Source organism: Tachypleus tridentatus, chromosome 7, assembly GCF_004210375.1.
Source record: "Tachypleus tridentatus isolate NWPU-2018 chromosome 7, ASM421037v1, whole genome shotgun sequence".
NCBI classification, from domain to species: domain Eukaryota; kingdom Metazoa; phylum Arthropoda; class Merostomata; order Xiphosura; family Limulidae; genus Tachypleus; species Tachypleus tridentatus.
The window spans coordinates 95076959-95101125 of NC_134831.1; the positions used below are offsets into that span (position 1 = coordinate 95076959).

At 35.0% G+C, this 24167-nt stretch overlaps 1 protein-coding gene and 1 long non-coding RNA gene across 3 annotated transcripts in view; both read right to left on the reverse strand.

Moving 5' to 3' along the window:
• Positions 1 to 1181, reverse strand: part of LOC143256233 (calcium-transporting ATPase sarcoplasmic/endoplasmic reticulum type-like) — a 60279-nt gene extending 59098 nt beyond the window's left edge. For both annotated transcript variants that reach the window (XM_076513155.1, XM_076513153.1), the window contains exon 1: positions 999 to 1181. The gene's annotated coding sequence lies outside the window, so the exon portion shown is untranslated. The remainder of the gene's footprint in view (positions 1 to 998) is intronic.
• Positions 1182 to 1413: 232 nt separating this feature from the next.
• On the reverse strand, positions 1414 to 18810 carry LOC143256234 (uncharacterized). The gene is made up of 3 exons (XR_013031215.1): positions 18728 to 18810; positions 2467 to 2527; positions 1414 to 1529 (listed from the first exon to the last, which is right to left on the reverse strand). It is a non-coding gene; the product is annotated as an uncharacterized LOC143256234 (long non-coding RNA).
• Between the last annotated feature and the right edge of the window lie 5357 nt (positions 18811 to 24167).

The window sequence follows — 24167 nt, forward strand, 5'->3', positions numbered from 1 at the left end:
ATGGATGGAAATAAACGCATCACTTGATTGGCGAATGACCACATAACAGATTAATGTGACTGGAATTTACATGGAAAATAAAATCCCTGTCAGTGAGTCTTTATGACCCCTACGTTAGCGCAATGCCTACAGCTAGAAAGGTCATTATTGTGAATAGAGCCTGGACATTAGGGCATTCCACTCGCAACTTGTAAGTCATGAGTTCAAGTCTCCGTGCCGAACATGCTCGCCTTTACAGGGGCTTAACATGGCCAGGTGGTTACGGCGCTCGACTTGTAATCTGAGGGTCACGGGTTCGAATCCCTTCACACAAACATGCTCGCCCTATCTGTCGTGGGGGCATTATGAGGTCAGTCTCGCTATTCATTGGTAAAAGAGTAGCCCAAGAGTTGGCGGTGGGTGGTGATGACTAGCTGCCTTCCCTCTAGTCTTACACTGCTAAATTAGGGACGGCTAGCACAGATAGCCTTCGCGCAGCTTTCCGCTATTCGTTGGTAAAAGAGTAGACCAAGAGTTGACGGTAGGCGAAGTTGAGTAGTTGTCTTCTCTTTAGTTTATCACCGCTAAATTACCTGACGGCTAGCGCAGGAACCCTTCACGTTGCAAATCAATTATTGTGAACTTTTCTCGTTTGCTGTCGGCACCAACTAAAGCTCTAAAAAATAAAACTTATGGCAGAAAGTGTAAGAAGGGGAGATCTTGGACTTTGTGATTTTGTAGTAATACAGACAACACCATGCTATTATTAATGGATTAACTGGAACGTACGTTACCGTAAATAAAGTTTAAACAAAAGACCTAAAAATAGAAATGAACTTGTTTGTATTCTTCCATTATTAAATATTATACTTTCAAACTACTATGTTTCTTTATTGTTTTTGTGTATAAATCGTGTTTAATTAGCTTGGATTACTAACACAGAATATATATATATATATATGTAAGACTTTTCACATTTTCATACCAGTATTCGTGCCACTTACCAAATAAACACTTACCGTTTTATATCCTTTCTCAAAGCACGTTGTATTAGCCCGTGATCCCCGCTCTAATCCCTGCACTTACGTTTTTTGTGAACTTATTTAAACCAACTTATTCAAAACAGTCCTTCGTGATTCTCAGCATTGCCACGAGCTGTAGACCGCAACAGTCCTGGCACGATAGACACTGTCGTGTGAGATAATTAGGGAGAATAAATGGCTTTTTTATTTATTGTTGCGCCCTCTTGTGAATAAATAGTTAGCTCTGTATGCATATTTAGAGAACGGCCATTAATTTTTTTTTCAGAGTAAATAATTATTATTCGTTTATCGTCATCACTTGGACCTTAATACAACTACAGTATTTTTATTCCTTAAGTTAATTTATGTGTTAAAAGTAATATTTGTGTAACTACGAAACTCACGGCTAGATGTCGCTTAACAATGTTCGTCACCTAAGGTTTCCATTGTGAACGATAACTAAAATAGCTGTCGACGTAGGTGAATTTGGTCCATCCACCATTACAGAAGCAGGCCGATCCCTACCGGCTTTCGAGAGAACATAAGAAGAGACAAACAACTTGACATGAAAATATTTTTTTTTGTTCTTTATTTAAACGTAGAGTATCTTAAAATCTTTAGCTTTTTTTACCTCATCCTTTTGGAACGCGAGTGCTTAAAATTGACGTCACTGCATCATCATAAAAAAAAAGTTAAAAATCAGACAATTTTGTGCGAAAACTAATCACGACATTTCAAAAGTTATTTTTCGCCTTTTCACAAAGGATTACAAGCTGCTTTTGTTTTCGACTGTTATATTTAATACACAAAAAAGAGACGTGTTCGACCCAGGTGAATCAGTAATGTGTGAGTGGGGGAAAGTCTGTCCTCAATTTATGTTGTTGTAAAAGGAAGGTTAAAGGTCGATATGTATAGTTTAATGTATCATATGTTTTACTCTATATAAACCATATCAAACAAATATCGTTCTTACAGAGAGAACAATGACGAGTATAATACACAAATTTCTAAGAGACGTTTTTGAAGAAACTGTTTTCAAAACCGAAAACTCATTCGTGTGTGTGTATTTGTGTGTGCTTTCTTATAGCAAAGCCGCATCGGATTATTTATTGTGTCTCTTGATTTAAACTGAAGACTTACCGCTGTTTATAAAGATTTAAAATATAGAAATTATTGTAATAGTTAAATAATTACTAAAGATTTGCAAGTTTATAGCTTGTTTTGAAACAGTTGATAATTATTGGAACAGTTAAATAATTACTGAAGATTTGCAAGTTTGTAGGTTGGTTGGAATCATTCATTATTTTAAATCCTACAAACATAAAACATTTAGAATACCATTAATTTGTATTTATCACAAGACTATAATCTCAGATTTATTGTACTTTAAAATCTATATTCATTTTTTTTAAGTTCCTTTATGGTTTTGCCAAGAAAAGAATATATAATAATATTGTAGGCATACCATGTCCGCCTTATCCATGCCGACGACGCGCTTTGCTTTAATCCAGAACTCATTAGTTCAGCTAGAATACAAGAAACAAAGTGGTTATAGGAACGCTACTTGTATAAGTCATTTCTTACAACATTTATTATGTGGCTCAGATGTTATGTTCTCCTTTTTTGAGCAACACCTTAAAGAAGGGAATGAAAAAATAGGGTTTCAAAGGTGTAATATTGTTATTTTTTGATAATTGGCTATAACCCCATTTTGACAGCAAAGAATTCACACCATAATAATTGTTATTCTAACAAATATAACAAAATGTTTTTTTTATTTTTATTTTAAAAATCAAATAAAGAACGCTGTATACGTAACATAGCTAGCTGCAGTCATAAAGGTTTTGGTGCTAAGTACTTAAACAAGAAAGTCAAAACTACAAAAACTGAGTGACTTAATATTGGAAAAGGTCCGGCATAGCCAGGTGGCTAAGGCATTCGACTCGTAATCCGAGGGTCGCGGGTTCGAATTCCCGTCACACCAAACATGCTCGCTCTTTCGGCCGTGGGGGCGTTATAATTTTACGGTAAATCTCACTATTCGTTGGTAAAAGAGTAGCCCAAGAGCTGGCGGTGGATGGTGATGATTAGCTGCCTTCTCTCTAATATTACACTGCTAAATTAGTGACGGATAGTGTAGATAGCCCTCGTGTAGCTTTTCGCGAAAATTCAAAACAAATAATATTGGAAAAAATGTATTCTTACTTTAGCACACCATTGTAATTAGTTTAGTTTGAGCCAAAATAAGAATAAAACAAGTATTTAACAGACCGTTTTACCTCTACTGTCCCCGTTTTGGTGGTTCAAATGTGTCCTTGAGACCAATATCTAATAACAAAGAACTCTCAATAGCCGCGGCACTTGAAATTCTTTAAGGCAGGATTAGAGTAAACTAATTTTTATTAACTATATTTTTGTGCACCAGCAATAGTACGTTTGAGGCGTATGAATACTCGATTTGATTATATTACTCATAAGGAGCTCCGCAATAGCACAGTGATATGTTTGCGGATATATACTGCTAAGAATCGGGTTTCCATACCCCTGGTGGGCAGAGCACAGATAGCCCTTTGTATACCTTTGTGCTTAGTAACAAAACAAACAATTCTCTTAAGGATTTCTATTAGCCTACTCTCAAATTGAAATTATCAGGTCATTTTTAAATAATGTCCGATTTTAGGTTCAGAAAAAGAGAAAGGATTTCAAACGCTTTTAATGTTATTTAATCAATGATGTATGTTCTATTATTATTAACTACTTCCTACAACGATTCACAAGCTACTGAATGGCACTTCTATAAATTTCTTGGGATTTGGAGGAAAAGAATGTAGAGAGGGTAGTTTTCATGTCTTCATGTGTTCCAAGCTCTTTCCCATCAAGATAATTCTGCAAACTTTGGAATAGATGATAATTAGATGGGACAAGGTCTGGAGAATAAGGAAGATGTGGAAGTTTTTCCCAGTCTCTTTAATCTTTACAGATGTGATCCTTGCTGTATACATTATCCTGGTGTAACACAACACCTTTATGACTGGTTAAAGCAGGCCTCTTTTCTCTCAATACAACATTCAAACGCTCTAACTGTTGACAATAGAAGTCTGATGTAATCGTTACATTGAGTAGCAGCAACTCAAAGTGGATCACACCAACAATATCTCACCAAACGCTTAACAAGACTTTTTCAGGGTGGAGAGCCATTTTGGGCTGGGCTTTAGCCAGTTTAACTGCACTGAGCCATTGTCTGCGGCGCTTAATATTTTTATAATATATCCATTTTTCATCTTCAGTCACCAACCTGTCCCAAAAGGTGAGTTACGTTCACGAGAGTGCAGAAAATTGCGAATGTCCACTCTTGCTCTAAGTTTGGCTTCTGTCAAATCATGGGGGACCCATTTTCCAAGTTTTAACACCTTTCCAAGCTGTGAGAGATGACGGTGAACTGTTAAATGGGTTGAATTGAGCTTCTGTGCTAGTTCTTCAGCTGTTACAATACCATCTTCATCAAGTACAGCCAGCAGCAAGTTATCATTAAACTCAACAGGATGACCTGAACGTGGCGCATCACTTAAACTGTAGTCACCTGATCTGAACTTCTGAAACCACATTCGACATTTTCTTTCATTGAGAAACTCCGCACCATAAACACTTTGAATGTTTCGTGTGGTTTCTGCTGCACTGTTGTGTTTTTTAAACTCATAAAACATTACATGCCTGATGTATTCCTCAAACACATCCATCTTCACAAGGGTTTATTTGATTAATGATCTGAAAAGTGGAGTTGGGTTAGTTTCTTTTATTTGTCTGAACACTTTTATACACGTCCTACTACATATTTTAGTCATTAAAACCTTCTACAAAGACAGAAATTGTGATGCACTTTTTGTATTAAATTTTCGGACATCACTTGTGGGATGATCTGATATTTTAAGGCAGAATTATAGTAAATTAATTTATGATATTTTGGGCATGGTCAACTACATCAATCGAAAGGATTTGACCTCCTAAGTCCAAAACTGTAATTAGATCTTTAATTGGTCAATAAAAGATGGAGTTATAAACTAAAAAGTTGTACTTGAAAACAAACAAACTCAGAGCCATTCTGTAATCCGTTATACCGCAGTTAAACATTAAATTTTAGTGGTTCAAATATCCACGAGACCAACACGTAAAAAAAAAAAAAGTAGGAAACAAACAAAATGAATATAAATTATCAGGTTTACGTTGTAAATCTCTGAAGTCCATCAAAGCTACTACGTAATTTTTAATGTAAAACACTAGTTTCCTTAGCATGCTCATTACATTTGTAACTTTAATCATTAGAAATAAAAACTTAACTTCAGAAATGAACAGAACCAAAATGAATACCATAGTATTATATCTGAGGAAGAAAGATCTGTTATTCTATAGTGATGTTCATGAGCACGCTCTGCACGTTGAACAATGGCTGCGTTATAAAAGTGACAGTCAGTTGAAAGAGCAAGATGAAGCTATTATAGCGACGAGCGCTGGGTTGCTTTTCTCTGGGCAGTTGTTTAAAACTGTGGACCACTACCTTCCCTGTACTTAACGCGGATATCGAACCCTGAATTTTAACATTATAAGTCCTGAAGTATGTCACTGAGTCATAGGAAAGTGCATGCGCATAAGGTGGCAAATTATATAACATTTCATTTCTAATTCAAAAAGAAAACAACAAACACACTGATTATTTGAATATTTATAATCTCGTTGGAGGATAAAATACTGAATCGAGATAAAAGATTGTTGAACTTACATTTAAAGAGTTGTTTCAGTCACCACTATGTTGTTAGAGTTGGTTAAGCCTAGGTTAACGACTGGATAGTCATAATAATTTAGGCCTGGTGATTAGGGGCGCTGAACTTATAATCTAGGGTCTCAGGTTCGAATCTCAGTTACTGAACATGCTTACCCATTCAGTCTTGAGAGAGTTATAATATAATGGTCAGTTCCATTATTCGTTAGTAAAAGAGGAACCCAACAGTTGGCGGTGGGTGGTGATAACTAGCAACTTTCCCTCTGAATTAGGGACGGCGAGCGCAGATAGCCCTCGAATAGCTTTATGTATAATTAGAAACGAACCAGATCATTTTATATAATAAGAATATTGACTTTTATTAGTTTCAGAAATATCGAAGATATGTTTAACTTTAGTGAATAGTCGGCCAATACGAACAAAATTAAATTATGTAACTCATAACCATACAATGCTAAAAATAAATGTGAGGCCTAATCTATAATTCGATTCACTATTTATCATGGAGTTATACCAGTTTTGGGGGATTTCTACCCCTCAAGGCGAATCTAAAGAAAAAAACATTAAGCTTTATATAATGTTTTAAATTATAATGATTTCCTACTTGTTTGAGATCTAACGAGAACCAAATATGTTCAGTTCTTTTAGATCTAATACAAACTAAGTGATGTCGATTGTTTCAAAGTTACCACAAACAAATAACGTTTTAATTCTTTATGATGTACCTGGAATCAAAGTGTGTTTCAACTGATTCATATCTAATTATAACCAAACACTGTTTTCATTTGATCTAACTTGAATCATAACCAAATACTGATTTCAACTAATTCAACTTTGATTATAACCAAATGGTTTCAGTTGTTTCTCTATTAATTAGAATAGGATAATGTTTTCAAGTATTCAATATCTAATTATCGCCAAATAATGTTTTCAATTTTTAAAGTATAATTAGAGTCAAAGAGTTTTTTTTTCAATTTTTAAAAATTCAATCAGAGTCAAGAAATGTTTTAATCTAACAACCAAATAATGTTTCCGATTGTTTCAGATATAAATATAACCAAATGTAGTCAGTTGCTTCACATGTTCTGTACATATAAATGTTGTGAACATAGATTACTACAACAAACAAGTGAAATAGTTTATACCGTGTTTTAGTTTATCAAAATTTTCAAAGTAATCGAATTCATACAACTCTTGTCACAAATATTAACATACAGAGTACAGATGGCTGACTCCGAAGTGCTTTGACTTTGTTTCTTCACTGGTCATTGTCCACTTTGTATTTCTGGTACTTTCTAAAGGGTAGAATCCCTGGATAATTTATTCAGACTTGTAATAATATGTTCTATTTTAGTAAGTAGTGTTAAAGTCTAAAAGTACCTGAAGATACTGTCGTTCCAATTTTTCGTTAAAATGACCATATAAGATCTCTTAGAGAGCGCAAATGGAAGAGTGATCCAATATACTGTTTGATTGTTTGAATCAACATCATACTTGTATTTGGTATATATCTATATTGTTTGATTTTCTACCATCATATCTTTATTTGGTACACACTTGTATTGTTTGATTGTCTGAATCAACATCATACTTGTATTTGGTATATATCTATCTTGTGTGATTCTCTACCATCATATCTTTATTTGGTACACACTTGTATTGTTTGATTGTCTGAATCAACATCACACTTATATTTGGTATATATCTATATTGTGTGATTTTCTACCGTCATATCTTTATTTGGTACACACTTGTATTGTTTGATTGTCTGAATCAACATCATACGTGTATTTGGTATATATCTATATTGTGTGATTCTCTACCATCATATCTTTATTTGGTACACACTTGTATTGTTTGATTGTTTGAATCAACATCATACTTGTATTTGGTATATATCTATCTTGTGTGATTCTCTACCATCATATCTTTATTTGGTACACACTTGTATTGTTTGATTGTCTGAATCAACATCACACTTGTATTTGGTATATATCTATATTGTGTGATTTTCTACCATCATATCTTTATTTGGTACACACTTGTATTGTTTGATTGTCTGAATCAACATCATACTTGTATTTGGTATATATCTATATTGTGTGATTCTCTACCATCATATCTTTATTTGGTACACACTTGTATTGTTTGATTGTTTGAATCAACATCACACTTGTATTTGGTATATATCTATATTGTGTGATTTTCTATCATCATATCTTTATTTGGTACACACTTGTATTGTTTGATTGTCTGAATCAACATCATACTTGTATTTGGTATATATCTATATTGTGTGATTCTCTACCATCATATCTTTATTTGGTACACACTTGTATTGTTTGATTGTCTGAATCAACATCATACTTGTATTTGGTATATATCTATATTGTTTGATTTTCTACCATCATATCTTTATTTGGTACACACTTGTATTGTTTGATTGTCTGAATCAACATCATACTTGTATTTGGTATATATCTATCTTGTGTGATTCTCTACCATCATATCTTTATTTGGTACACACTTGTATTGTTTGATTGTCTGAATCAACATCACACTTGTATTTGGTATATATCTATATTGTGTGATTTTCTACCATCATATCTTTATTTGGTACACACTTGTATTGTTTGATTGTTTGAATCAACATCATACTTGTATTTGGTATATATCTATATTGTTTGATTTTCTACCATCATGTCTTTATTTGGTACACACTTGTATTGTTTGATTGTCTGAATCAACATCATACTTGTATTTGGTATATATCTATATTGTGTGATTCTCTACCATCATATCTTTATTTGGTACACACTTGTACTGTTTGATTGTCTGAATCAACATCATACTTGTATTTGGTATATATCTATATTGTTTGATTTTCTACCATCATATCTTTATTTGGTACACACTTGTATTGTTTGATTGTCTGAATCAACATCATACTTGTATTTGGTATATATCTATCTTGTGTGATTCTCTACCATCATATCTTTATTTGGTACACACTTGTATTGTTTGATTGTCTGAATCAACATCACACTTGTATTTGGTATATATCTATATTGTGTGATTTTCTACCGTCATATCTTTATTTGGTACACACTTGTATTGTTTGATTGTCTGAATCAACATCATACTTGTATTTGGTATATATCTATATTGTGTGATTCTCTACCATCATATCTTTATTTGGTACACACTTGTATTGTTTGATTGTTTGAATCAACATCACACTTGTATTTGGTATATATCTATATTGTGTGATTTTCTATCATCATATCTTTATTTGGTACACACTTGTATTGTTTGATTGTCTGAATCAACATCATACTTGTATTTGGTATATATCTATATTGTGTGATTTTCTACCATCATATCTTTATTTGGTACACACTTGTATTGTTTGATTGTCTGAATCAACATCATACTTGTATTTGGTATATATCTATATTGTGTGATTCTCTGCCATCATGTCTTTATTTGGTACACACTTGTATTGTTTGATTGTCTGAATCAACATCATACTTGTATTTGGTATATATCTATGTTGTGTGATTCTCTACCATCATATCTTTATTTGGTACACACTTGTATTGTTTGATTATCTGAATCAACATCATATTTGTATTTGGTATATATCTATATTGTGTGATTCTCTACCATCATATCTTTATTTGGTATACACTTGTATTGTTTGATTGTTTGAATCAACATCATACTTGTATTTGGTATATATCTATATTGTGTGATTCTCTACCATCATATCTTTATTTGGTACACACTTGTACTGTTTGATTGTCTGAATCAACATCATACTTGTATTTGGTATATATCTATATTGTTTGATTCTCTACCATCATATCTTTATTTGGTACACACTTGTATTGTTTGATTGTCTGAATCAACATCATACTTGTATTTGGTATATATCTATATTGTGTGATTCTCTACCATCATATCTTTATTTGGTACACACTTGTATTGTTTGATTGTCTGAATCAACATCATACTTGTATTTGGTATATATCTATATTGTGTGATTCTCTATCATCATATCTTTATTTGGTACACACTTGTACTGTTTGATTGTCTGAATCAACATCATACTTGTATTTGGTATATATCTATATTGTGTGATTCTCTACCATCATATCTTTATTTGGTACACACTTGTACTGTTTGATTGTCTGAATCAACATCATACTTGTATTTGGTATATATCTATATTGTTTGATTCTCTACCATCATATCTTTATTTGGTACACACTTGTATTGTTTGATTGTCTGAATCAACATCATACTTGTATTTGGTATATATCTATATTGTGTGATTTTCTATCATCATATCCTTATTTGGTACACACTTGTATTGTTTGATTGTCTGAATCAACATCATTCTTGTATTTGGTATATATCTATATTGTGTGATTTTCTACCATCATATCTTTATTTGGTACACACTTGTATTGTTTGATTGTCTGAATCAACATCATACTTGTATTTGGTATATATCTATATTGTGTGATTTTCTACCATCATGTCTTTATTTGGTACACACTTGTATTGTTTGATTGTCTGAATCAACATCATATTTGTATTTGGTATATATCTATATTGTGTGATTTTCTACCATCATATCTTTATTTGGTACACACTTGTATTGTTTGATTGTCTGAATCAACATCATACTTGTATTTGGTATATATCTATATTGTGTGATTTTCTATCATCATATCCTTATTTGGTACACACTTGTATTGTTTGATTGTCTGAATCAACATCATACTTGTATTTGGTATATATCTATATTGTGTGATTTTCTACCATCATATCTTTATTTGGTACACACTTGTATTGTTTGATTGTCTGAATCAACATCATACTTGTATTTGGTATATATCTATATTGTGTGATTTTCTACCATCATGTCTTTATTTGGTACACACTTGTATTGTTTGATTGTCTGAATCAACATCATATTTGTATTTGGTATATATCTATATTGTGTGATTTTCTACCATCATATCTTTATTTGGTACACACTTGTATTGTTTGATTGTCTGAATCAACATCATACTTGTATTTGGTATATATCTATATTGTTTGTGTTGTTTAAACATTTCGTTCTGGTTAAGTAACTAATAGCGTTTCGCTTACTTTTGAAACTGGTATCCAACCTCTTTCACTGTTAAGTCAAGTCAGAATCAGATTAACTCTGTAATCCTTTCCCTGTCAAACCTCCTGTTACAGTGGTTACTATTTTGAGTTGCGCATCCTACAATACTTCTAACAAATGAATCAAAATTATCCAAACAAACACTGCGACTTGAGCAGTTCCTGGAAAACCTAATGAAGTAGATATATCAACTGTACTAAATTAACCAAGAAATTAGGTTTATTATTAAAACTTTATTGATGTTTCACACGAAAAATTATTGGGAAGTAAGTTAACCAATATCGAGAAATGTATTTAGTCTTACAACGTCTTTGGTTAATTGTCAAAATCTATATAAATAAACGTCAATTTGTGCGTGTATATGTTTCATATATGTTTCAATATTTCTTGATCAATTTGCACCAAACTTGCCACAGTGACACAAGACGACATGAGAAAGGTCGTAAGTTGGTAAAACTATAAACAACGAAATGTTTGTCTCTTGTTAAGCACAGAGCTATACGACGGGCTATCTGGGAGCTGCTCATCACGGGGATCAAAACTCAATTTTTTATATGTCCCACCAGAACATAATAAAGTAAAGAGTGAAAAAACAAATTGAATAATTTAATTAATAAATTAAATCTGTGTTTTAAGTGAAAAATACCATGGCGGCGTATGTTTCAACAATATATATTCTCTTTAAGTGAATCTTGATCATGCGTATGTTTTAACAATATATATTCTCTCTAAGTGAATCTTGATCATGCGTATGTTTTAACATTATATATTCTCTCTAAGTGAATCTTGATCATGCGTATGTTTTAACAATATATATTCTCTCTAAGTGAATCTTGATCATGCGTATGTTTTAACAATATATATTCTCTCTAAGTGATTCTTGATCATGCGTATGTTTTAACAATATATATTCTCTCTAAGTGAATCTTGATCATGCGTATGTTTTAACAATATATATTCTCTCTAAGTGAATTTTGATCACACGTATGTTTTAACAATATATGTTCTCTCTAAGTGAATCTTGATCATGCGTATGTTTTAACAATATATATATTCTCTCTAAGTGAATCTTGATCACGCGTATGTTTTAACAATGTATATTCTCTCAAAGTGAATCTTGATCATGCGTATGTTTTAACAATATATATTCTCTCTAAGTGAATCTTGATCATGCGTATGTTTTAACAATATATATTCTTTCTAAGTGAATCTTGATCATGCGTATGTTTTAACAATATATATTCTCTCTAAGTGAATCTTGATCATGCGTATGTTTTAACAATATATATTCTCTCTAAGTGAATTTTGATCACGCGTATGTTTTAACAATATATGTTCTCTCTAAGTGAATCTTGATCATGCGTATGTTTTAACAATATATATATTCTCTCTAAGTGAATCTTGATCACGCGTATGTTTTAACAATATATATTCTCTCCAAGATAAGATCATACGTTAGAGCAAAACAACTATTATATTATCTCGGGAATAATAAATGAAAAAAGATAAATTTAAAATAAAAACCAGTAAGAAAAGTAAGATAATAATTATGAGAAAATTTGAGAACAAAACGAGTTTGAAAGATAGAGTTATTGTACCCGAGAACAAGAATGAAAAGAAATTGAAACATTTAATGTAGACAGAAAGTTTGACACTGAACTGGCATAGGCATTTTTCTAACTCATATCTTCTTTGGCAAGTTTTCAGTCTGCCATTTTAGTTGGTACCTACATTTTGCTGTTACAAGGAGTAACTTGTTCAGCTGCAGTCATGACCGTCCGTCTGTAAGTTTATAATATGAAACAATCTGAGAAGGGCTTTTGAGTGTACGAAAACTTAGTAACGAATGCATTCATGATTTTTGCGTTAAGTTTGGTTTACGTTGTTCTGTATAAATTTCCACGTTAACTGGTTCTCATTATATGCTCACTTTTATAACGCATTAAACTTTGTACACCGGGACTTTTAAACCCGAGAATTCGAGGTTCGATAGCCGCAGCAGAATGTTCCTTCTGTAGCTTTTGTCCAAAATATTCAACTTGCTCATTGTGAATTTATTGTCACCTTCCTGCTTGTCGGTTTACAGGTTTTGTTCATTTTTTAAATTTTCGTTAGAAACGTCATACTTTTTTATTTTTCTTTTGGAAGTTAGTGCAAACCTACACGAGGGCTATCTGCGCTAGCCGTTCCTAATTTAGCAGTGTAAGCTAGAGGGAAGGCAGCTTGTCATCACCACCAATCGTCAACTCTTGGGCTACTCCTTTACTAACGAATAGTAGGATTGACCGTCACATTATAACGTCCCCACATCTGAAAGGGCGAGCATGTTTGGTGCGACGGGGATTCAAACACACGACCCTCAAATTATGAGTCGAACGCCTTAACCCAGCACGTCATGCAGGGCCTGTTTTATTTTGAAGCTAGTTAAAATGTGTTTGGTGGGAGGTGGCGAGTGACGGAATAAACGTATGTTAAAGAATGATCTTCAGTGGATCAAACTTTGGGTTTTAGAAGTCTAAAACTAGATACACGTTTCATCCACATTAAAAAAACAGTTATTAGTTTCTGGAGATTTTATCTTCGATCGTTTAAATTTTGACGTTAATGTAAGAAACGTGCTAATATTTACCACCAACACTATGTTTGAGGTATTTCTACAACGTTCATTATATACGTATGAGATTTAAAGTTTTGATTTATCTACTGCCTGTTGCAAGAATATTTAAACGATGCTAGTCTACAGGGTATTGAGTATGTTATAATATAACAATGTAGGAGCCCACCACGTCGTTATGATCCCGGTCACTACGTCAGATCACGCTTTATCTGATATTTATGTAGTTTGACAATATTAGAGAGTAGTTTCGTTGAAAATTATTTCGTCATAAGTTTAACATGTTCAAAGCACACCACTCCTGCTTCATTTTTGTTTTCATAATCCATCTATTGTAGAAGAACGACTGTTTCCCAGCACTCTTTTCAACAATCCTTTTCGCACAAGTATCCGTAGTTACTGCTTCCATTGGATTGACCGGCAAGTCTTCTCATGGATTTAAAATATTATTACTTCTTTTATTCTTCGGCTGTTTGAGGTAACAACAGCTGAATGGGAGTTATGAATCAAAGCTTTATCCGTATTAATTTATACTCTATTTGCTCCATTTACAGACAGAGATCCATCTTGGTTGTGTTGATTACTTAGTGTTGGCTAAGACATGTGAATGGCTTTTATCACTGATGTCTATGCTCAGATATTTATATCTGTTGTAAAGCACCGCACTTTACTTACCACTTCTGGGCTACGACGTGTTAAACGTATTTTTCTGAATAGTCTTGGTACCCCATCTTCATTCATATTCCTTCGCATTCCAATGGCATTTTATAGAAGGGATGTCCTCATTTTGGAAATTCTAAATCCTCAACACGAACATATCTGAGTGTAATAATATTTTGTGTTGGATAGGGCTGCAACATACCCCTTCCAAAAGAGATTTGTGTCAGATAAGGCTATAACATTACCTCTTCCAAAAGAGATCAATTTTCGATGACGTCATACTTTCTACAGACTCAATGCCAAAATTACTTCTAATGCATGTCGTTACACTGCGGGTTTACATCAGCTATGATTTATTGATTTACAAATACAAGCTAATTTTAATATAATGCACTTCTCAATCCTTTCTTATGAGCTTGTAATTGCAAAAGTTAATACTTAACACCTGTTTAATATCTGCCTCCCAGTTCTATAATAACATTTGTTGATATGATCATCTTTGTTTTATGTCGTTCCCAAACTTCAACTGATAAATCAGAGGTCAAGTAGCCTGTCAATGTCATTCACTGCCATCTGTCAGGCGACTCTGTCTGACCTTGACTTCTTTGCCATCATTCTTGCAGTGCACCCACAGCTTACAACGATGTAACGCATATTTGAAGTAGCGGATCGCGAACCTTGAACGTTCGGATTTACAGTCTGCGCACACTTTCTATGCACTACACGCTTAGCCTTATTTTAGGCGTAGTAGCCATTAAATATTAAAGCATGTAATGACTATTAAACAAGTTGTTTTATATACTACGGTTTTTTGAATTTACCCTAAATGAACTGCTCTATAAATTCCCTATTTCTGAAGAGAAGCAAACAAAAGACGTCTTGAAGACAAATGTGAAGATTTGGACCCGATTTATCTCATAAAGTCCTTTCTTTTTTGTTTTGCTGTTCTACAATTTTTTTTTTTTTTGGCTCAAATCAGCTTGTGTTGTGACTGTGCCAAAAACAGACGGGCTTCAAAGCTGTAGGAGACAGAATGGGGTTTGAAACAAAGGCCTAGTTTCCAAGCGTTCCAAGGTTGCATCGCCGCCAACATTGGAAACTTCAGCCTCTGCTCAATATGATTATGTGAAAGGCGCCACCTTGTGGAGAGTTTCTTATTTTTGCACTGTGTGCCTCATTTCGTTTTGAGCTGTGCCAATGAGTTATAAATATCTATCTACTTATAAGGATATAGACATTGTATATAGTTATAACATTTATATTATTTTGACAATACGAAAACCTTGAAGTCAATTATCTGTTATATCAAAGCCCGGTATGGCCAGGTGGTTAAGGCGCTCGACTTGTGTGTCGGTTCTTGTAATTTTGAGGTTAGGAAATGGTATTTGATTTCTTTCTTCCTGTTCACATGTGAAGTTAATGTTGGGATGTATAGAGTTAATGTGATTGAAAAAATTAAGTGTGTGTTCTGTGGATCTGAATCCCGCAACCGTGTCATCTACATATCTGTACCAGTATAGTGGTGGATGTAATGTTGTGTTAATTGCTTGTGTTTCAACTTGTGTCATAAAAATATTGGCTAGAACTGGTGATACTGGGTTGCCCATGCTTAGGCCATTTGTTTGTATATAGTTTTGGTTGTTGAACATGAAGTTTGTCTTTATCGTGGTGAATTCTATGAGGGTTGCTAATTGGTTGCTGGGAATGTCTATAGGTGGGTTAGGGTCTCGTATATAGAGTTCTAAGGCTATCTTGCAGGCTTCAGCGGTTGGAACTTCTGTAAAGAGGGATATAATATCGAAACTGGCCATTAAGGCTTTATGATTAAGTTGATTTAGATTAGACTTGAAATTATAAGAGTCTTTGGTGAATGAGGTGGCTGATATTACATATTTGGAGAATGCTCATGCTATGTATTTACCAAGATTGTAATTAAACGATTCATATGTGGACATTATTGGTCGTAATGGACAATCTGGTTTCTGGTTTATGAGGTTTGGGGATGCCGTATATTTGTGGTGTGCGTGAGTCGGTTTTACGTAGGTAGGAATAAAGTGTTTGTGAAATTGTGTTGGATTTTTTCATTTTTAGCAGTATTTTGTTCAGTTGCGTGTCGTTGTTCGCTCCTCTACGTAAAATATCTTCTCAACCCAAACGAGCCGTTTTTTACATATATATTTCTCTACAAGTGGGTTTTCTCTACATCACTGACATGGCATGACACTGTGAGAGAGATTATATTGATGACAAAATACATGATATGATACTATGAGAGAGATTATATTGATGACAAAATACATGATATGATACTATCAAAGTTTTTATATTGATGACAAAATACGTGACATGATACTATCAAAGTTTTTATATTGACGACAAAATACATGACATGATACGATCAGAGAGATTATACTCATGAGAAGATACGTGTCATATTATCCCAGTATATATTTAGATCGTAAGCCCCTGTAAAGTTACACATAAGCTATTTATACTAGTTTTATATATATATCTTTAAATTGCAGGACTATAGAGAAGGCATCTATCCCACATTACCCAGGGTCCACACTTCAGCTGCTTCTAAACGAATAGTGAATGGTGTGAGATTGAGAACTCTATTTTGTTATAACTGTGGTTGTGTTAATAGTAGATTTATTATTTCCTTCTATCATTTAGTTTATCTACTAATTATTGGTTACCTTGAAACACTAACTTACTTGCCATTTGTATTTTGAGTGAATATGCGTGTGTGATGAAACTGACACCAGGTTTCCTGGCGGCGTCTTAAAGTTAGTTTGTTTTTGAATTTCGCACAAAGCTACACGAGGGCTATCTGTGCTAGCCGTCCCTAATTTAGCAGTGTAAGACTAGAGGGAAGGCAGCTAGTCATCACCACCCACCGCCAACTCTTGGGCTACTCTTTTACCAACGAATAGTGGGATTGACCAATCATTATAACGCCCCAACAGCTGAAAAGGCGAGCGTGTTTAGCGCGACGGGGATGCGAACACAAGACCCTCAGATTACGAGTCGCACGCCTTAACACGCTTGGCCATGCCGAGCCGCGTCTTAAAGATACTATTAATGTATTTATTTGAACATCACATCAACGTTCTCAAAGTGCAGAGCGTGATTCTGCGTCAAAGAATGTTAACCCTTGGATTCACAATTCGGTGTCGGTAATAAGTAGGTCACGCCCAACCCCACACTCTTTTTTACTGACTGAATCTACGAGCTTAATTTCTTTTGCAAAGTTCCATTTTCTATGTTACCTCTGAACAGAATATTCTGCTGTAAACTTTCTGCCTTACGAAGTTTTTTTGTTTTCGTTGAAAAGCTTGCAACGGTTCTACACGAGCGGTTATTATTCCTTATTTTAGAATAATTTACATACCTACCTCCCGTTAGAAGTCAACAATAACGAAACAAACAAACGACAGAAACGGCGCTGTACGTAACACAGAGATAAAAAGATACCACAGCTAGATCGCACGTGCTTCCTTCCCCTTTAGTTATTATTTTTGGCTCCTTCTTGTGAGTTATGTTAGAACATTACCTACTGAGAGAAAGTGGCTATGATTCCTTTAAAGAGTTCTGTAGCATGCCGCACGGTATGCGGCAGGAAATAACTTATTGTACACCCGTAACGATGCAATAAATCAAACATACGCCGTGAACACGTGTTTCGAGGAATGCACCGACTTGAAGAAGTGAATGCTCCCACATTTCACAAGCGGAACATCAGAACTGGAGCGCGCAAGTTCGGGTAGATACACTAACCAATCTGGTTGTCCGTCACTTTCAATACGTGGCATTTTGAGAGATTTTTATTTTGTGTTTTGAAGTATGCAAAGTGAAGTTTATTTATATGTAAACCATTTCTCGTTACGGGGTTTAAACATATTTTTTTCTCTCCAGAAATAAGCTTGTGTGAACCGCTGTTGTGCTTTCTAAAAACAGAACGAAACGTTCAGGCAAAATACAATAAAAGTCATTTATTGGTTGCTACGATCAGTGCTATTCATGAACTATCTACGTTCTACCAACCTCGGGTATAGAAACTTTAACTTTTGTAGCCCTCCGATTGCCACTGAGCTACACGGGGGCGCGCGAAGAAAGTCGTAGCAACTACATTTTGTTGTTTTATGAACCCGCCAGATTAAAAGGAGCTAAAATTACTGAACAACTATCGTTTGTTGTATAAGTTGTTGAGATTGGTATTCAGTATTAAGATTAAAACAATACAGAAAATCCGGCGTTTCTTTATTATATATAGCCGAGTTATTTTGGTGCTATAAAATAATAAATATCGATTTACAAGGTTACCACGTTGTAATTGAGTATAGAAAAGTGTTGTTAGTTTAAATTATACATGAATATACACAATACAAACAGTTTATACTGCAATAAAGTTTGAAAATCAATATCTGTTCTTACGCTCATTGGTCAGTCATACGACATAACATGACGTAACATTCAAGTCATTCTCAACTTACAAGGGCATGGCGGTTAGGACATCCGACTCGTGAGTTGCGGGTTGCGAGTTCGAATCTCGTCACTGAGCATACTCTCCTTTTAGCTGCGGAGCGTTATGATGTGATGGTGAATCCCATCTTTCGTTGGTAAAAAGAGACGCCCGAGAGTTGGCGGTGGATGGTGTTGACTAGCTGCATTCCCTGTAGTCTATCACTTCTAGATTAGTGACGGTTAGAACAGGTAGTCCTCGAGTAGCTTTGAGTTCAATACCGTATATTTCTGTATTAATATTTTACACGTGACAAACCAAACTGATTTGCAGTCGTACTTGTATTATAGTCGATGGTGCTACAATAGTAAATATACCGAAAAATTCTATACCCGAGAACGTCCAGATCTCGTCATAAGATTTTCCATACGTTCAGCTCAGCTGCATGAAACTCAATTTAGTTTCTAGTTTTATAAAAAGCAGTTAAAGAACATTGTTCTGTATTTGTAACTGAATAAATAAGCAGTGATTCAATCAATAATTCAAATCTAGTTGTCGGAAGGGCATCCATTTTTTCAAACGAATAAACTTTAAAGCTGACAAAGGGTAACGTGATATTTTAAAGAGACAGGTAATATGGATTAAATATGGTCGAACGTACTACCGGCACAATACATAGAGTGAGTCTCTGGACGTTTAAAGTTTGGAACTGGCATTCTCTTACAGAAGGTTCGGGCCTGGCATGACCACGTGGTTAGAGGATGCTCGACTTGTAACCTGGTAGTCGCGGGTTCGAATTGCCGTTACATCAAACATGTTCGCCTTTTTAGCCGTGGGGGCGTTATAATGTTACAGTTAATCCCACTTTTTGTTGGTAAAAGAGTAGCCCAAGGGTTGGCGGTGGGTGGTGATGACTAGCTGCCTTCCCTCTAGTCTTACACTGCTAACTTACGGACTGCTAGCACAGGTAGCACTCGTGTAGGTTTGTGTGAAATTCAAAAAACAAACCAAACTAATCATTTCCTGTTCATCTCATCCTGCTCATTATTTCCTGTCCATCTGACGCATCCTGCTCAGTTTAGTTGTACACATTGACATATGTCTTTCATCCAGTTCGTTGTTGTCTTTCCCCTTTGTCTCTTGTCTCCAGTAATATTCTCTGTATTGTCTGCTTTCTGACCACATGACCCCAATATTTAAAATTTCGTTGTTTCAATGTATTAAGTATCGTTCTTCTAGTTTCATCTTTCTAAGGAGCATTTCACTCGTGACTCTATCATGATGAACTCCTCCATATCCTTGTTGATTGTCCACCAGCACACATACAAGTAGACTGTACATGACATCTAACTAGTCTCTAGAGAAGGATCTTTTCATTAGTGACTCTGTCCTGATGTACTCCTCCATACCCTTGTTGATTGTCCACCAGCCCATAAACAAGTAGACTGTACATGACATCTAGCTAGTGTCTAGAGAAGGACCTTTTCATTAGTGACTCTGTCCTGATGTACTCCTCCATACCCTTATTGATTGTCCACCAGCACACATACAAGTAGACTGTACATGACATCTAGCTAGTGTCTAGAGAAGGACCTTTCATTAGTGACTCTGTCTTGATGTACTTCTCCATAACCTTGATGATTGTCAACCAGCCTATAAACAAGTAGACTGTACATGACATCTAGCTAGTGTTTAGAGAAGGACCTTTTCATTAGTGACTCTGTCGTGATGTACTCCTCCATATCCTTATTGATTGTCCACCAGCCCACAAACAAGTAGACTGCACATGACATCTAGCTAGTGTCTAGAGAAGAACCTTTTCATTAGTGACCATGTCCTGATGTACTCCTCCATACCCTTGTTGATTGTCCACCAGCCCATAAACAAGTAGACTGTACATGACATCTATCTAGTGTCTAGAGAAGGACATTTTTATTAGTGACTCTGTCCTGATGTACTCTTCCATACCATACCATCAGCACATATACAAAGAGACTGTACATGACATGCAACGAATACCAAGCAAGTGGTAATGCTAACGTTTTATAAAATCTGAATTTTTTTTTCTGAAAATATTTGGAAGACCCTTTAAGGAAAGGTATCCTTATTACCTAGAACCTGGTGTGCATTATACTGCCCTCTAGCTTGTTAGCAGTGATAGTGAAATGAGAACGTTGAAAACAAGCAGCGTATCCCCTTTGTTGTCATGGCAACTGTGACGTCATGAACTCTAATAAATTACACAAGATGACGAGGGGTTTGGTAGGTGACTAGAGAGGAAGATATATCTGGATCTATAAATAAGCAGAAATCAAAGCACATTTTAGGTTTTATCAACATGCCAGTTTTCTTGTGTATTTGTGCTTTGATATTACTGATTCTGGTTCTTGGTTTCCGGACGATTTTCAGATGATGTGTTTGGACAAAATAATTTTTTTTTTTAATATTCGATCCTGAGCATGGCTCGTGCTTTACGTCACATTGTCTGTTTTTACTTGTTTTACATTTTACAGGGTGTGACCGAAATTGTCTTGTGTCAACAAATATGGAACATGATAAATGCGCGAAATGGTTTCACTTCAGTGGCTCAGTGCTAATTCTGCAGGCTCACGAGGCATAAAACTGAGTTTCGATAACTGTGGTGGGCAAAGTACATACAGCCCGTTGTGTAGCTTTGTGTTTAATCTGAAAGTTACACCCAATCAAACCAACACTGTGGAAAATATGTCAGTGAGGTATATTCATAATTATGAAGACACTAATAAGCCTAATATTCGTTGATGTTAGTGTGAAGACGTCTAGGCGTTTAAATTAATATATTATTCATAAATATATCTACTGTACTGATGCTTTGAAAGATTGATTGTTTTTGTTTGAAGTTAAGCACAAAAGGTACACATAGAGCTATCTGTATTTTAAACCCGGTCTCTATCATTGTAGGGAGTGAGGGAAACAAAATTGTTTGAATTATTTGGACATGTCCAACTTTACATCTTCTGTTATGTGTAAGTATTATGGCTGTAGTTGCCTTATAATTAAAAAAAATGAATATATCTATTTAAGTATACTCAGACATTTTTATTCAAAACTTTAGTGTACGCATTTTCTGGATGTAGTAACACATTGTACATGGGCAACTTCTTAGACGGTCACTCAAAGGACAAGTAGCCATTAAACTACATAAGTCATTCATTAGAGGTGGACGCACATTTAACTCTGGTTTTCCGTCTTCGTTAATGCGACTGTTCTGCTTATTTGGTTGTTTGCTATTGAGCACAAAGCCACACATAGGGCTATCTTTGCTCTGCCTACCACGAGTATCGAAATCTTTATTTGAAAGGAAGTGACGTTTTTGGACATAACGGCAGAGATTGGATTTGGATATAATTTCAAGGAGTCCTAAGTGTTCAGAATCTTCCGGGTTGCTTTCCACCTGGGCAACCGTTTGAAAACCCCCTTGTTACTAAATCTACATGTCCCTTAAACCAAGACTTAAACATTTCTTGTCGTTGGTCGCAATATATTAATAAGTGATTTTCTATAAAAATGTTTTGTTTGACCAAGCTTAAATTTCTCACGATCTGCACAAAAAGTACAAGATCTATTTTGTTTCGGGCACTTAACATGTACCCGTTTTTGTTAGTTTTAGTTAAGAAAACTTGAGTAACGTTATTGAATTTTTTCTACACTTTGCTGAGAACCTCACTATCATCGTCCACCACGAGGATAAATATAAAGTAACGGTTTTTTTTTTATATTTTCATCTTCATCAAAACGTTGTTCGTTTTGACCTTTCATCAGGTTGACAGTAAGACTTTATCTTAAACCCTTCTTTCTCCCTTTCTGTGTTTCATAAAGTCGAAGGTTATTTTCTTTGTTTGTTGTTAACCATAAGGCTATTTGTATCGTGCCCATTACGGGTATCAAAACCCAGATTTTGGTGTGATAAGCCATTTGTAATGTCAGGCATGCTACTTCAACAACCTATCAGAATGTGTTCTAAGAGATCAGATATTTAAAGACGTAAACAGTGACTCATGTTCAAAGATATCAGATATTTAAAGACGTAAGCAGTGACTCATGTTTTAGGAATAAATGCATGTTTCTCAGCAGGGACCTGAATGAAGACTTATAATTAAGGATGAGTTTATTTGGTCTCCGTGAAGGACCTGTTAACACTATATTTTACCCAGTATGTTTAGGTGCAGCTAAACATATACTTCACGTAAAGTTTGTGGCTTTCTGATACTCACGTGTTTTTAGCCATGTTGAAAGAAAAATTGGATATTGAGGATAGGGGACCTATTTGATGTTAAATTCAATTCCAAACCATGTGTTGTCTGTGCTATGCTCAACGCAATTATGAAACTACTAATTTTAGTGTTATAAGCTCTCTAGCTTACCTCTAGGCCACTAGAGGGCGACAGTATGCTTAGTTGTTTTTAGCTACAATAATATTTCTTTTTACGTTCTTTCCGTAATGACAGTAGCCAGATAGTCAGAGGTTCATACTGTGTGTACTCTGATACACATGTTAACTTATGATCAAAAAATAAATACACATGTTATCAACTTCAACGCCTAGCGGGAATTTGTGTAACTACACAGCTCGGAAATAATGAACAGTCATGCAGTAATGGCTAACTGGAAAACATTGATATCAAATTACGTGATAAAACAAGCAAAAAAAAAAAAAAAACTGAAGAAAACGTAACAAACAACTAATGTACAGTTGTAATTAAAACAAAAAGTCTGGATATTAAATGTTTTTAACGATCACATCCGAATACACGTAATCCGTACTTATTAAAAATTTGGGATAAAATAATTCAAACCTCTTTCGCACGCCGTTCATTTTTTAGTATTCTTTTGCGATAAAGTAAACTTTCGTTGGTTTAACCAAAGGGTTGGACTTGGTCTAGTAGATAACGTGTCGGGCTGTGGATTGTAAGGTTCGAGCCGCTATTGCTGAACATACGCCGTACTTTCAGCTCCGTCGTTTGGTTCAACTAACTAGACAAAAATTTTGGCGATGGATCTTCTGCCATACGTTTGATAGCAATTCAGAATAATGAACGGCTTTACTAAAATCCAAGGAGTCCCGTAACTGGTTACTAGAGGGTTTACTAATGTACAGGCTTTACTAGAACCACATGAGTACCAGAGCTTGTTCGTATAGCCCATGCACGGGAAGAATCCCAGCAGTACCAGACCTAGTTCATGTAGCCCATGCACGGGCAGAATCCCAGGAGTACCAGACCTAGTTCATGTAGTCCATGTACAGGTATAAACCCAAGAGTACCAGACTTAGTTCATGTAGTCCATGTATGGGCTTTACCAGAGTCCCAGACCTAGTCGTTTGGTCCATGTACTTGGCTTTACAAGACTCCCAGAGCTGGTTGTTTAGCCAATGTAAGGTTTTACCAGAATTCCAGACCTGGCCGTTTAGCCTATGACCTAAACACTAGGCC